The sequence below is a fragment of the Marmota flaviventris genome, chromosome X (assembly GCF_047511675.1).
Source record: "Marmota flaviventris isolate mMarFla1 chromosome X, mMarFla1.hap1, whole genome shotgun sequence".
In the NCBI taxonomy this organism is placed as follows: Eukaryota; Metazoa; Chordata; class Mammalia; order Rodentia; family Sciuridae; genus Marmota; species Marmota flaviventris.
Genome location: NC_092518.1, coordinates 54,015,990 through 54,032,251, shown reverse-complemented (window position 1 = coordinate 54,032,251; position 16,262 = coordinate 54,015,990). Strand labels below are relative to the sequence as shown.

Here is a 16,262-nt window from a genome sequence, read left to right as displayed (position 1 = left end):
TTTCTTAACTGGTACGATGCTGATCTCTGAAGGTTTGCAAGTCACTATTGGATTTTGTGTGGAATCATCAGATGAAAAATTTGAGTCGTATTCCTTGGCTTCTAAGTAGGCCCAAATCCTGTGAACTTCATTAGTGGTACATTAGTCAAACTTTATTCTCACGCACAACATTTATGGTATCCCTCAAGGGTATAACTGGATGTTGGGAGAGATTTATCTAGTTTATCAGAAAGAAGTAGGAAGTTAATATGTCAAATTTGGCAATTCATTGTATGTATACTTGGCATGAAATTTAAAAGTACTTTAAATAAATATTGAACTCTTAATGATATATATGTGCCAGTGTCCATTTAATATATCAAAGTGTAATATAATATTCTTTCATCTTTGTATGATTAAAAATTTCCATAATTCAGTTAAATGTTGGGGGCAGGGAGTAATATCGTTAAGAATGACAGAGCAGGATAATCCAAAGATCTGATCATCTAGTGAAACAACCACTGAAGCTGAAGAAACTGTCAGAATCATCCCATTTGGTACTCTGGAATCTAATTAAAAACAATATTGCTAGAGTAGAGGAGTATGGAGAAAGAGGTATGTGAGTGAATAAAGGTTTAGGAAAGTTACTGCACCTACTGGAGAAAAAAAGACCCATGAGCATGACTAGGGTTATCAGTGCCCAGGAAAGACCTGAAAACAATGTAACCTTTCAGTTCAAAGCAACTGCAACCCATAAAAGGCACCAAGAACAAACACTGGAGAGAGGGAGAATTTTATTTTTATTTCCAGAATAATTGCATTATAATGATAAAACATTATGTAGTTTATATGAACAGTTTTCATACACATACACAATTGCAAGGCACATAAAGGCATAAGAAAGTATGGCCCATTTGGAAACTGAATGGTATAGCACTTCTCTAGAATATGCAAGGCCCTCAGTTCAAATCCCCAGTACTAACCACACTTATCCAAAAGTATGACCTGTACACAGGAAAAAAATCAAAGTTAATATTTTTTCACTATTTTGTCTGATATCTCAGTCTCCAACACCATTTCTTCAAGAATATTGTGTACATTGTCTTTATGGAAAATTAAATCCAGTTCAAAGCATTTTTTTAGATTGTATCTAAAATGCCAGTTCACTTTCTACACAGTGGTGCCAAGAACACATTGCTTAAAAGAACAAATGAAAATGATGATTAGTGAATGCAAAGCAACAAATGCAAAGGAATTAGCTCCCCTTACTTCCACTATTCTTTACATATATATATATATATATATATGTTTATTTTTATTTGTTTATTTTTATGTGGTGCTGAGAACCAACCCCAGCACTTCACGCATGTGAGGCAAGCGCTCTACCACTCAGCTACAACCCCAGCTCTAGTTCCACTATTCTTCTTGTGCAGAATGGTCAATCCAACTCTTCTTTGGTATCCATGTACTTTTTTTTTTAGAGACAGGGTCTCACTAAGTTACTTAGCACCTCACAGTTGCAGAGGCTGGCTCTGAATTCACGATCCTCCTGCCTCAGTCTCCCAAGCTGTTGGGATTACAGATGTGTACACACACCCCTACCCCCATATACCTTAACCCCACTGACAACTACCATTTTATACTGTTTCTGTGAGTTTACCTTTTTTAGATTCCATATAGAATTGAGATTATGTGGTATTTGTCATTCTATGTCTGGCTTGCTTCACATAGTTTGAGGTACAGCTCCATCCCTATTATCACAAATGACAGGATTTTGTTTTTTTAAGGCCTAACAGTATTCAATACTCCCAAGAACACTCCCCTCTGTTTTCATTATTATGATTTTTATAGGATGCTGAGGACCAACCCCAGCGCCTCAAGCACTCTACCACTCAGCTACAGCCCCAGCCCAGTTCCACTATTCTTTTTTTTAAATATTTATTTTTTAGTTATAGTTGTACACAATATCTTTATTTTATTTACATGGTGCTGAGAATCAAACCCAGGACCACAAACACAACCCAGCCCCAAGTTTCACTATTCTTATTGTGCAATATGGTCATGAGTTTACCTTTTTTAGATTCCACATAGAATTGAGATTATGTGGTGTTTGTCATTCTATGTCATTCTATGTCTGGCTTGCTTCACATCTATATCTTAGTTATTGTGAATAATTCTGCAGTGAATGTGAGAATGCAGATTTCCTTTGGCATACTGATTCCAGTTCCTTTGGATATATACCCTTTAGATTGTTGGGTCAGTGTTTTGAGTCATGTATATTGTTTCTCACAGTGCACAAGGGTTCTTTTTTCTCCATGTCTTCTCTTTGCATTACTGTACTTTATAGATATTGCATTTTTTACAAATTGAAAATCTGTGGCATTACTGAATGGTGCCAGGTTTCTGTTCTCCGGACTATAAGGTTCAAGGGTTACTCCAGGAAAACTGGGCTAATTGGGCTGCGCAAAATAACCACACAAGAGACACAAATACCTTTTTCTTTGGGGGTGGCTATGATGGCTCTAAGGATCAGTGTACACAGGAAGAGTGAGAACCTGCTGACCCCTTTTATTGAGAAGCTATTCAAATCAGGCCAAGGGGTCAGGTTTCAGGGGCTTCATGATGTCCACTGTCAGCAGGTTGACTGACACCTGGGTAGGCCACACCTAAGGGCACTATAAGAGAAGGGGACACAAGGCACTTCCATGGAAGATTATATCCTAAACAGGTTATATTACAAAGGAACAGGTGAGCATAGCTTCACTCATGGGGCTGTAGCAAGACACACCCATACAGGAGACACTGAAACACCTTCCAAGAAGGGTGGGAAAGCTCTGCCACATTTCTGTGACTGAGCCCCTCAGCGCCCAGCCAAGGAGTGTGACTCAGTCATGTGCAAGGTTGGTCTCCCACAGAGTGGAACAAGACTGTGGAAACCATTTTTTCCAGTCTGATGCCTTGGAGCGCACCTGTAATCCCAAACCTGGAATTCTAACCTCAGCAATTTAGGGAGGCCCTCGCCAATTTAGAGAAAACCTGTCTCAAAATTAAAAAGGCTGGGGATATGGATCAGTCTTTAAAACCCCCTGGGTTCAATCCCTCATACTAATAAACAAAAACAAAAAGATTTCCAAAAATGTGTGTTCATTTTGTGTCTGTCACATTTTTTGTTAATTCTTAGAGTTTCAAACTTTCATTTATTTCTAAATACTTATTCTGGTATTTTTATTTCATATTTCTGGACCAGTATTTCTCAGGTAACTATTACCAGGGAAAGCAAAAGCACAGATGGCAGTGGGGGGTTACTGTAGATTGGTTTTGTACCCCTGCTTAGCTTCTGGTTTGCTCTTGGCACTTCGCTGAAGATGTAGTAAGTCTGTCTCCTTCAGCTTGCCTGTATGTATTACTCTAATTTTAGTGAATGCCTATTAGCCTGTGGTTGGGGTAAAAAGGGGGCATATCCTTCAGTATTGTAATTGTGTGTTTGTGTGTGTGTCTGTGTGTGTGGTGCTGGGGATTGATCCCCGGGGCACTGAGCTAACTCCCCAGCCCTTCTAATTTATTTATTTGGTACCTGAGATTGAACCCAAGGGTGCTGAGCAACACACACACCACACACACGCAGTTTTATTGTTTTTTTTTTTTATTTTTGAGACAGAGTCTCATAGTCTCCCTAAATTGCTGAGACTGACTCAGCCTCCCCAGCCACTGGGATTTACAAGCCTGGGACAGTGTGCCCTGCTCCTTTAAATTTTATTTGTTTTTTGGTACTGGGGATTCAACTCAGGGGCGCTCCACTGGGCCTACTTTTGAGAAAGGGTCTCCCCAGTTGCGTGAGCTACTGTGCCCCACTAAATTTTTAAAATTTTTATGAAGTCCAAAATCTTTTCTCCAGAGCTACAGTATCTCCATTACTGTAAGGTTTTTTGAGGGGCAGGGCAGTAGACTGGGGATTGAACTGGGGCACTCTATTGGGCTCTGTCCCCACCCACCCCCTCTTAATATTTTAATTTTGAGTCAGGTTCTCTTTTAGTTGTTTCCTAGACCTGGAATCTGATATTCCTGCTTCCAAAAGCTCCCAATTTGCTGGAGGCAGAGCTTGATGACTTCAAGTTTTAAGTATTTCTGTTTACCAGAATTTCAGTATTTGGCTGTCATTTTGGATTTTCCTGCTTTTTACTTCTCTCTGGGGATTGAACTCAGGGGCACAGAGACACATCCCCAGCTCCATTTTGTATTTTATTTAGAGGTAAATCCTAGCTGAGTTGTTTGGCTGTTGCTGAAGATGGCTTTGAACTTGATCCTTAAGTCTCTGCCTCCAGAGCCATTACTTGTCTTTAAAGCAAGTAAATTGAACAGTTTACTATTTACTATAAAAGTACATGCGGCCTGCTCTCCTGAGCCCTCTGGGGGCCCCCCAGGGCCAGCAGGTGAGCTGGGACGCCAGGGACAGGATGCAGCCTCGCTGATCCCCACAGCTCCTTGCCAATGGCTGGCCCTGGCTGTGAAGGACCAGTGAGCCTGTCACCCAGGATGGATGACCTGATGGAGGCGACCCATTAGACTCCGCAGGCTGCCTGGTCTGTTGGCTCAATCCTGCCTCTCCCAGATGAAGCCTCCACCTAAGAAAAAGGGAAAAACAAAGTGCTGATTGACTGTGTGTCTAAACACTAACTTTCGAAAAACTACACCAATTGACAAAAATTCACTTGGCTAATAATACTGGGGCTCCAAAAAGGTACACCTGGGATCCCATGAAATTTTAAAATTCTGCAGCTTTCAATCTTCAACAGGTAACTAAATATAATACAGAAAAAAAAAAAAAAAACGGCTATGGCTGCCTTCCCCAAATTTCCCACACTCATAATACTCACTGTTCCAAAAATTTCTATATTGGTCATATATACTCTGACACAAAGAATATACTGAAGTAAGTTTGTGCATCTACAAATTAGCTTGATAAAATGGGATCTCATTTACACTGGGTTAAAACAGTTCAATGGCTCTATTAAGTTAATACAGGACTTTTGAGCATAAAAACATACCTAGCTAATTAAGAAGGACTTGATGCTAGTGTCTGTTTTCTCATTTGACAGGCCAATTTGGTCTTCTTGAATCTGAAATAATAAGCAAGTAAAATGAATAAGAGGGTAGCAGAGGGAAAGAGGGCACACCTGGGACTAAAATGGAGCAAATTACATTCCATGCATGCATGATTATGTGAAAATAAACTCTACTATAATAAAATAAACTCTGACTATAATGCATCGATACAATCGTTTTTTAAGAAAAGAAATAAAAGGTGCTTTATGGTGCTTTACCCAAACCTTAATACTTTGATTCCATCCTTAAAGCCTCCCTAAACAATAGTCAATATTATTAAAATCGGAGCTGCTTTTGGAACTCGATGAGGAATCAGGATACGTTAAGAACACCCTCTTCCAGGCAGCTTTGTCTGACACACATACGAAGTACATATAAAGTCAAGGTTTTTTAGTATTTCCTAATCTCAGATGCAACATAGCCCTCATTTAAATGTTCTGGGGCTGGGGATGTGGCTCAAGCGGTAGCGCGCTCGCCTGGCACGCGTCCAGCCCGGTTCGATCCTCAGCACCACATACAAACAAAGATGTTGTGTCCGCCGAGAACTGAAAAATAAATATTAAAAAAAAAATTGTCTCTCTCTCAAAAAAAAAAAAAAAAAATTATAAAAATGTCCTTGCAGGCGGAAGGCAGAGGGCGGGGGAGGAGAGCGGTCGCTGAGTGATTGTGTCATCAGTAGGCGCCGCTCTTCCCCGCCCCCACCCCTGTCCTTGTCGAGAGGCGGGAAACCTACACAGAGGGAGGAGCCTGATGAGCTCATAGCTCCATGGCTGCTGCTGGAGAGTGCTGCGAGCCAGCGAGCACTGGAGAGCAGCCTACACCTCAGCGCTAACCCGGACCAGCGGGCCCCTGGCGTCCCCCTTTTCCCCAGCTCTCCTTCTCAGAAAAGGTGGCTCCTCATGCCCGTAAACAAGCCAGAGCCTTTGTCAGAGCCCTTGCCAGAGCCAGCAGCAGGACACCAGGGAGGCTGCTACTGCCAGCCTGGACTGGGGACTTCCTCTTTAGTAAGTGGACCCTGAGGAGGGGCTGGGATTTCTGGCTCGGCCTGAGTCACAGCGCAAAGATCCACAAGGTGTAGGGAGAGGAGTCCACGTGGCAGCCTCAACTGCTGGAACACAGGGAAAGTAGCGCCAAGCTGAGTCATTGCTTCTCTCCAGTCTGCTGCCTGGAATACCTTCCTGGGCCTGTAGCATGTCACCCTGGATTGTATGATACCTTACCCCAGCTCAGGAGCCACCCTCACTCTGAGTGTGGGGACCATATAAAGAAATAAAATAAAGGTCTATCAACAACTAGAAAAACATTAAAAAAAAAAAAAAAAAAGTCATGGGCTGGGGATGTGGCTCAGTGATAAAGCATGCTTGCCTAGCATTTATAAGGCCCTGGGTTCAATTCTAGCACCACCACTACCAAAAAAAAAAAAAAAAAACACCTTAGAAAAAAAAATCATGACTGTCCCTGTACAAGTGGCACAGAAAAAACATAAATAAGCAAGACACCCAGGAAGAAGAAAGGGAGATGAGCAGAACCATCCTCTGGTTGTAGCCACACTACCACTGCTTCTTCTCATTTTTGAGCAGGAGCCTTCCACAGTTACTGCCTCAGTGCCAAGGAGGAAGGAAACCAACCCACTTTCTCAGCACCAGGACTTTTCTCTAAAACAGTGTCTCCACCATCAGCAATATTTCTAAAAGACCTGCCCATTCACCCCCTCCCCTCCGCATTCTATACAAAGACAACAAAAATGAAAACAAACTTGGGCCACGGTTCAAAGGTCCACTCCTTTTCTTTGGAAAAAAAAATATGCAAAATCTCAGAATGTACATGTTCCGTGTTCAGCAATACCAACAACTATTGGGGACCTGAGAGCAGCCAATGGCCAAGGGCAAGAACAACACTAGATGAATTGTGTCCAATCAACTACACGCCTCTTCCAAGAATGGCAGAAAATGTTGCAGGTGACATGTACATGTACTACTTGAAATGTTTCACTTAACTGCTACAAAACGTAAGTGATTATTCAGTCATTAAAAGGAGTAAAGGAAAACAGAAAATTGTAATTAATAATTTTTGCATCAATAATTTTTTTATCAAAGGCCCACAAACCACATGCCTAAACATTTAAAAGTCATAAATCAAGTTAATAAACTTAAAAAGTCATGCTGTTTATTTAAATGTCCAGAATAGGCAATCCCATAGAGATTAGGGGTTGCCAAGCAGTGAGGGGAGGGGACAACAGGGACTAAGGGCTAACAGGTACACAGTGTCTTTTGGGGTAACAGAAGTGTTCTGGAACTGGATAGTGGTGATGGCGCATGGCAAGGTAAATGTGTTGGGAACATTGAAGGGTCCAGGAAGGTTAAAATGGTTGCTGTTATGTGACATACATATCAGTACAATGCAATAAACATAAGGGAGCTCATTTTAACTTTTAAATGGAATAATGAAACTCCAATGACTATTCCGTGTATCTACAAGGCACTTAAAATTAATATAAGAACTCCACTAGTCACTGTAGATGACTTACCTGTCACTGCTACATTAGTAGAGTTCATGCAGCTTCTTTTCATCAATGCCAAGCTTGTATATGGCTCAGTGTGCTGAAATATTCATTTCTACTTTGTATTGAAATTCTCTGAACATTTACTTCAGAAGTCCCTATCTTTGCAGTAAGCCATGGTTTTAACAAAACTAGGCAAATGCATCAAGGCCAGTGTATTGTCACTTCAAAGCATACCCCAGTCCCACATCCCCCAAAACATGGCCATTTTCCTAAATCTCACCAATGGAGATGATGTGACTTTGTGTGCTGAAGAAGTCTTCACCCCTATGCCAAAATCTTCACCTGGCTTTTCTTCCTGAACTCATTACATAGTCCATGATCCATGCACTCTGTACAAATGTACAATCCTAAACTTCTATACCTAGAAGAAAAACAGGCACAGGTCACAAAAGTTAAAGGAGATTATTTACTTCCTTAGGAGGCAGCTGCATCAAGTGCCTTGTCGCTGGGGACAGGATCCCACACTCCCTGATTTTTTGGCCTGCTGCTATACACATTCAGCTTTCCCCACAATCTCTCAGTTTTCATCTCCATATCTCAGCTGCCAACCACCGTCTTTCTACAGTCAGTATGTGTACCACTCAAACTACAACTGCTTTACATTTTAAAATAATGCTAGTGAGCCGAGTGCAGTAGCAGATTCCTATAATCCTAGCAGCTAGGAACACTTAGGCTGGGGGATCAAGAGTTCAAAGCCAGCCTCAGCAATTTAGTGTGGTCCTAGGCAACTCAGCAAGACCCTGTCTCTAGATAAAATATTAAAAAAAGGCTGGGGATGTGGCTCAGTGGTTAAGAATCCCTGGATTCAATCCCCAGTACGCAAAGTAATGCTACAGACCATGAGGTAAGTTGTAGTGAATTTTATAATTTTATGTTGTCTCAGCATCTCTGTTACATATAACATGCAATTTCTCATACCACAAGGAGGGCTTTATTATCCCTAACACATCCTCGGTGTTATCAATTCAGATATATTCTATATCCTGCTAGTGATCACTTCCCAATGGAACAGCTCTCTGCAACCTATTTGACTAATCAATAGACCTCCACAGGCTGCTGGACTGTGCAGATCTTCCACAGTGAGCACCCCTCAATCATAGGTGCCCACCATGGAGCTCACACCTGCTTGCTTGAAATCCACCAATTACAACTCCCCCTGAGAATCTTCTTGCATGAGTCCTTAATCCCAACAATAGCCTTAACACTCAGGACCCTCTCACAGTCCTGCTACCCACATGCTGGTTTTCACAGAGATCCTGGGCAACTACTGCATTCCATTTAACCCTGTGAAGTCACTGCTGTGTTCTCTCTGTGATTCATATGTATCATATATTGAAACATTATATTATACCCTATAAATACATTAAGTTATTATTTGCAAATTAAATGATATAAAATTTAAATATTGAAATCATAAAAGAAAACTATTTGTTATTTCAGGTGTGTGTGTGTCTGTGTGTGTTTCTGTGTTGCCTTCCCTGACTGACACACCCTATCCAACTCTCCTCCTTGTCAGATGTCTCCTTCATGGTGGCTATCTTGGTGGATGTTATGGTTTGGATGTGAGGTGTCCCCCAAAAGCTCAGTGTGAGACAAGGCTGAGGCAGGAGGATCACAAGTTCAAAGCCAGCCTCAGCAAGGACAAGGCACTTAGCAACTCAGTGAGACCCTGTCTCTAAATAAAATAAAATATAGGGCTGGGATATAGCTCAGTGGTTGAGGGCCCCTGAGTTCAATCCCTGGTATCAACAAGACAAAACAAAACAAACCCCCCACCCCCCAAAAAAAATGAATAATAAGAAGCACTGGGGATGTGGATTAGTTAATAAGTACCCCTGTGTTCAATTCGTGGCACCAAAAAATACTAATAATACAAAGTGATGATATATATTTAATATGCAATATTTTTTTACATAATTATTATATATTAGATATATAATATGCTTATGCTTTAGTGAAAACATTTGCATTTGATACATCTCACTTTATATTTATTATTTAGAACAGTAAGATAAAAAATTTCATGACTATATTACAAAGTGTTAAGATTTGGATATGAGATGTACCTCCAAAACTCCTGTTGATGCAGGAAAGTTTGGAGGTGAAATGATTGGATTATTAGAGCTATAACCTAATGAGTACATCCTAGTTCGAATGGACAGACTGAGTGGTAACTGTAGGCATCAGAGGTTTACCCTAGAAGTGTCTATCTTCCCTATGGCTCCTTGGTCTCTTTTTCTCTCTCTCCTTCCTGACCCCACCATAATCTGAGCTACTTTCCTGCTCGTGCCATTTTTACCATGATATACTGCCTCACCTGGAACCAGGAGTAATGGAGTCAGCTATCTGTGGACTTAGACATTTGAAATTTTGAGTTCCAAGTAAATTTTTCCTTCTCTAAGTCGTTCTTGTTGGGTGTTTTGGTAACAGTGACAAAAAAGGTAACTAAAACAGAAAGTGATTCCATATTGAAGTAAACACAATCCATTATGACTGGAAATAAATTTTCATAAGTTACACACAAGTATACGTAATCTACATTATATAATGTACATGCAATCATTATTTTATGTGACAGCATGTGAAATTCTGTATCATTATAAATTTTATAACATGTAATATGTAGGACAAATAATATGGGCAATACATTTTTCTTTCTTTTAATATTTATTTTTTAGTTCTCGGCGGACACAACATCTTTGTTTTTTGTATGTGGTGCTGAGCCACATCCCCAGCCCTGGGCAATACATTTTTCAAATGTAACATAACATGTAATACTACAGAGTATATACTATCACCTATACTACATAGAATACAGCCATAAAATTATATGTAACAATTATCATTGTAAACTTTGTATGTAATATTGTTTTATATAATCATATTTCACATATAATGCTTATATAATGCTTGCACATTATACCATATTATACATTATACATATTCGCACATATAAAATCATATTTAAGCAACAATTGTTTGGTGTTTTTTTTATTTTTTTAAAGAGAGAGAGAGAGAATTTTTAATATTTATTTTTTAGTTCTCGGCAGACACAACATCTTTGTTTGTATGTGGTGCTGAGGATCGAACCTGGGCTGCACGCATGCCAGGCGAGCGCACTACCGCTTGAGCCACATCCCCAGCCCCGTATTTAAGCAACAATTGAACATGAAGATATTATTTTTTTATTTAGGCACTGGGGATTGAAACCAGGGGCACTTTAGTACAGAGATACATTTCCAACCTCTCTAAGTTGCTGAGGCTAGCCTTGAACTTGCGATCCTCCTGCCTCAGCCACTCAAGTTCCTGGAATTATAGGTGTGCCCCACTGCGCCTGGTATAATGATTTTATTACATAATGTATAAAGAATGTAAAATACATGATACCATTTAATATTCTACATACTTAATTAATATTTTCTACATGTTATGAATAATATGTCATGTATATGCTAAATATAATATTGTGAACATATAAAAGATATTTAGGATAATTATAACATTATTATACAATGAATGCCATGTCATAAACAACATATTATTTCATAATTATGCATTACTCAATCGAAATGTGATCTATAAAATGATATATGAGAGATGACATTATGATTTAATATATTACATATTTCTAAATATAATATATTACATATTTCTAAACATTAGGACTAATATTTAATTTTGTTATAAAATTACACTTTGAAATACACTTTTTATGTCTCCTTTGTGTAGACTATGATGCACATAGTAAGTAGCCTTGTGAGGGGAGAAGTCTGGCATTGGGAATTTCCCATGGCAGGATCGCAGAGCTGGACGGCCTGATGCAGGTGAACTTCACACTCAAGCTTTGCAAAAGCTCTGACACAGCACCTGAGATGGGTGTGACCTGAGAAGATGCCAATCAACCTGCTGACTACTAGACATCACAAGACTCTGCCCTGGAAACCTTATCCCTGCCTTTGATGTACCCTCTCAAATAAACCACTGGAGCCATCTTTTCTTTGTCTAGTTCCAGACACAATGTGGATTAGATCTATCAGGGGCTTCGCCTATTGTAAATATATTTCTGAATATTTGTATTTTGTTATTCACTAATTATTTGAGACTTTTAAGTTTTAGGGTAGATTAGATTCTCCTGGGCAGGAAAAAGAACCCCACAATGAGACGCTGGCCATTGATCCAGATACAATTACATAATTCCATATGATGTATAATTATTTCATAGTGTTATATATGGGATACTTTTTATTTTATATAAAATGATTATATATTCTATACTATTCTTTTTATCAGCTGCTGCTCAAGTACAACACCTAAGTCAGGTGGTTCCTTTTCTGAAACTCTCTCTTTAGGCTACCACTGAACCAGTCTCTCCGGGACAACTACCAAGCATAGCAAGTATTCTCAAGCCTTTCCTTGCCATCATTCTTCACAATTCCCACTCTCTGTGTTCAGTATTTGGGGAAGTGAATTATACTGGCCTTGACCCCTCACAGTAGTTGACAACATTCTGAAGGAAAGCGGCCTCTCTCTGCCTCACCTCTTATTTCAGTGTAGCTACATACCCAACCAACTGGCACTATCTATCTGAAAGGACAGCTCAGTCTTCAGAGGGTAGCAGTGAGGAAACTCAAGTCACACTGCACCCCGAAGGGACTACTTTGCCACCAGGCATTCATCTCTCCTGGGAATGGAATAAAGTGCCAGCTGCAAATCAGTCTCTACCTATGGAAACCTCCCACGTGTGTGCTGTGTGCCCCCCTGTTTCTGGCATGTACAGCCACATTCAGTCTGGACCCAGAGAGCACGGAACAGTCCCAATGGTTTGTGTCAGAGGAAGATCAGCTGGAAGGTAGGCCACCTACAGCCACACATTTGGAGAATGATTGAGGCCACGTGGTAAGGCACACTGGTGACAAGTGCCATCTCCTCCCATGTGTATATCACCAGCAGTAAAGACACTTCCCTTACCTTCTGGAACTCCACATAAAAGGCCAAGTGGAGCGCATCATCACTCCAAAGCACACTTTGGAAGGATTGCCGCCCGTAATCAGAGTTCTGCCAGAAGAAATGCATTTCGCATTCCATAGGCCAAGAACCCCTCTCTCTGGTCCTGAGTAGAGTCCCCCATTCTGATTGGGAACTCCGCGGACTTTTCTTACAAGACATTCTTCTACTGTGACATGTTTCACACTCAACGTGCCACTGCTAGATACATTTGAGGCCACCAAATGGAAAAATAATGTGTGTTTCAAATTTAATCTTCATTATGCGATATTTAACCTTAAATTTCTGATATTTTTTATTTCTCTTTCCCTCTTTCTGATATTATTTTGGACATATTGTGAGAAACCTTATTGAAGACTTTTTACTGCAATTTACGTCTTCCTAGCATTAAGAAATATCCCCTTTCTCCTGGTGATTTGTCTACATGTCAAGAATCAAAATTTCCACTATTCTTAGTGTACAAATTTGATTGTCATATCATATGACCATCAGAGGAACATTCAGTGAAATGAAAGTTCACATTGGGTTTAAACTATTGTCATTTGTGTAAAATACATGGATCAGTAAAAATAATATTACCATACGATCCTCCTGCCTCAGCCAGGATAATTTTGTCTTTCTGAGTGGTATCAGAATATGTAATATCACTACATTACTACCTTTCTATGTGGATATCACCATCAACAAAGATACTTACCCTTCTACCTTGGGTTGAGAGAATCATTTCACTCCATCCCGAAGCAGAGTCAAAATTTCCCTCCCTAATCAAAGCTGTGCCAGGTATCCCTAACTGAAAAAAATTCACAATGGAGACAAACTTTCATATGTCAAAAATATGTAGCACAAAGAAAATGAAACAATACTTAGTAGCAGGAACAATGGCACGTTTCCCTGTCTGGGTGTTATCCTCCAAATCCTATGGAATCAGCAACAAATAGATGTGCCTCTCTTACTGATGATTCATAGAAGACTTACCATATGGTGATAATTATGTGTACTACATCCTGATTTTATTTGAGGCTAATGTGGTAATGCACATTACATTAGTGAAGTACACTGTTTTGTCTCAGGTATATATAAAGTGTTCGATCCTCAGCACCACATAAAAATAAATAAACAAAATAAAGATATTGTGTCCATGTATAACTAAAAAAAAATTAAAAAACCCAAAAACCATGTCTTCATTATTTGATTGACATGGGGACAAGGACCCAGCTTTCAGGAACATAACCACTGCCAAGGAGCTATGAGGAGGATTTGGGACCAGGGTGTGGCTTAGCAGATGGCAAGAGGGAGACATGCATTCAGAGTACTTCTGAATTAGTGAGGTCTTACCTGAGGACGCATTTTTCAGGCCGACAAGAAGGGTGCCCCATTCACTGGGGGATAAGGGCACTCTGCTGGCAACAGTGGCCCTGGGATCTCACATCTCTGTGGTCTTGCTGCAGCACTCTTGTGCAAAAAATGATGACCTAGGAAGCTAAGTTAGAAGCATGGCAAGATGGAGGCCAACCTCACCAATTTAGTGAGACCTTCACCAACTTAGCAAAACCCTGTCTCAAAATAAATAAAAAGGACCTGGGATGTTGCTTAGTGGTAAAGTGCCAAGGTTTAAACCCCAGAATGGGGTGGGAGCAGCGAGAATGTGGGGAGGAGAAGCTGTAAGTCTGGTTACCTTTCTAAGGTGTCAGGTAGTCCCAGGGAACAGCTACTACCTAGACATATCAAGTTCCTCCTCTTTCCTCAGCTTTTTTTCCTCAACCATGAAGACAAACCAACCTCATGAGGAAGCCTAAAAGACAGACAGACAAAAGGGGGGCCGGTGAGGCACATCAGGTGGCTACAAATGTAAAGAAAATTTTTAAATTATGAAACGAAAATGGACTTAGGTGGCTACAAGTCCAAGAAAAAAAGAAAGGGACTTTGAACTGAGCAAATATCACATCTAGCAAGCATAAAGCTAGCCTTTGATTACTTAACAATTCATAAGCAAACAACTGGACAAATGAAAATAAAATAAAAGGTAAAAAAATTAATTATATACATGTACCATTTTAATATAAATATATGGTAGAATGCATTCATGTATAAATAATATCTAACTAGCCGGGCACTGTGGCATACGCCTGTAATCCCAGAAGCTCCTGAGACTGAGATAGGAGATGAGTTCAAAGCCTGCCTCAGCAACAGTGAGACCCGTCTCTAAAATGCAAAATAGGGCTGGGGATGTGGCTCAGTGATCGAGCGTTCAATCCTGGATACCAAAAAAAAAAAAAAAAGAAAAGAAAAGAATAAATAAATAAATAAATAAAGCGAATGTCCATAATTTCAGGAAACTGGAAAGTCAAAATTTGTATAGGGGCTAGTTGGTAAGTGCTTGCCTTGTATGGTTCAATTTCCAGCACCACAAAGAATTTATGTAACAAAAACATTAACAACAGCAATGTGCAGTAGCATAGGCCAATAATTTCAACAACTTGAAGGCAGAGGCAGGAGGATCAGAGGTTTAAGTGTAATGGGGGTTCATTTGATGCTTTGATTATATCCCTTGTGGCTTTGAAACATGTTTTTTTCTTTTCCCAACATTCTTTTCCCTGACCTTCTCCTCCCTTATCTTATTTCTCTGAATCACCTCTTTAACAGTCTCCTATTCCTCATGATGGGCAGAATCACAGGCTCTGGGACACGAGTTCACCTGTTTCTCCTTTGCTAGCAAAACAATGAAACATTTTCCTTTTTCTCAAGACCTTATCTTTGTTATTGGATTGGCTTCAAGAATGAGGATATAAGGTCAAGCTAATAAGTTATGGAGTCCCTGTCTCAAAAAATAATTAGGGGTTTGGGGTTGTCGCTCAGTGGTAGAGCACTTGCCTAGCATGAGTGAGGCACTGGGTTCGATCTCAGAACCATATAAAAATAAGCAAATAAAAAAAAAAAAAGGGATATGGCTCAGCAGCACAGCACCCCTGGGTTCATTCAATCCCCCCAAAAAACAACAAAATGGTTACAAGTTGCTGATAGGCTTTTCTGATAGCAGGACAACATGTATTTGATGTATAGATGATAAATTGAAACACGAGACAAAAAATGTGTGAGGTTATCCATACCAGGATGAAAGTTACAATTATATCTGGACATACCAGGTGCAGTGATGCACACTTGTGATCCCAGCAGCTCAGGAGGCTGAGGCAGGAGGATCAGGAGTTCAAAGCCAGCTTCAGCAACTTAGCAAGGTGTTAAGTAACTCAGTGAGTGCGGCCTGCTCTCCTGGGCCCTCTGGGGGCCCCTGTCCTGGGGCCAGTGGGTGAGCTGGGGGGCCCGCGGAGAGGACCAGCCTCCCCTGCAGATCCCCGGAGCTTCTGCCCACTGCCCACTGGCTGGCCCTGGCTGTGAAGGACTGAGGAGCCTGTCATCCAGGATGGATGACCTGATGGTAGTGGCGACCTGTTGGACTCTGGACCCCGCAGGCTGCCCGGTCTCCTGGCTCAGTCCTGCCTGTACCAGCTGAAGCCGTCACCGGGGATGTGGCCCCTTTGGGTGATTGCGTGCATGGCATGGCCAGAAGAATGGTGGCCGCTGGAATGCCGAATGCCTTGGAGGCCGGCACGGGCTT

General features: G+C 40.7%; 1 protein-coding gene and 1 long non-coding RNA gene across 41 annotated transcripts in view; one reads left to right on the top strand and one right to left on the bottom strand.

Annotated features, from left to right (window-relative positions):
* Positions 1-16,262, bottom strand: part of LOC114081457 (uncharacterized) — a 244,623-nt gene that overhangs the window by 78,368 nt on the left and 149,993 nt on the right. For 26 of the 32 annotated variants that reach the window (XR_011705618.1, XR_011705606.1, XR_011705608.1 and 23 more), the window contains 7 exons: positions 14,325-14,441; positions 13,985-14,129; positions 13,347-13,439; positions 9,963-10,090; positions 7,866-8,006; positions 5,025-5,096; positions 757-4,601 (listed from right to left, as the gene is read on the bottom strand). This is a non-coding gene — a long non-coding RNA (uncharacterized lncRNA). Of the gene's footprint in view, positions 1-756; positions 4,602-5,024; positions 5,097-7,865; positions 8,007-9,962; positions 10,091-13,346; positions 13,440-13,984; positions 14,130-14,324; positions 14,442-16,262 lie in introns of those variants that run through there. The other 6 variants (XR_011705630.1, XR_011705604.1, XR_011705619.1 and 3 more) reach the window with 6 other exon arrangements.
* The window catches only part of Chic1 (cysteine rich hydrophobic domain 1), a 150,885-nt gene that overhangs the window by 96,173 nt on the left and 38,450 nt on the right, over positions 1-16,262 (top strand). For 6 of the 9 annotated variants that reach the window (XM_071606239.1, XM_027922944.2, XM_027922943.2 and 3 more), the window contains one exon: positions 11,375-11,637. The exons of 1 other annotated variant lie outside the window; for it this stretch is intronic. The gene's annotated coding sequence lies outside the window, so the exon portion shown is untranslated. Of the gene's footprint in view, positions 1-6,921; positions 7,871-11,374; positions 11,638-11,994; positions 13,236-16,262 lie in introns of those variants that run through there. 2 more of the 9 variants (XM_071606234.1, XM_071606235.1) reach the window with 2 other exon arrangements.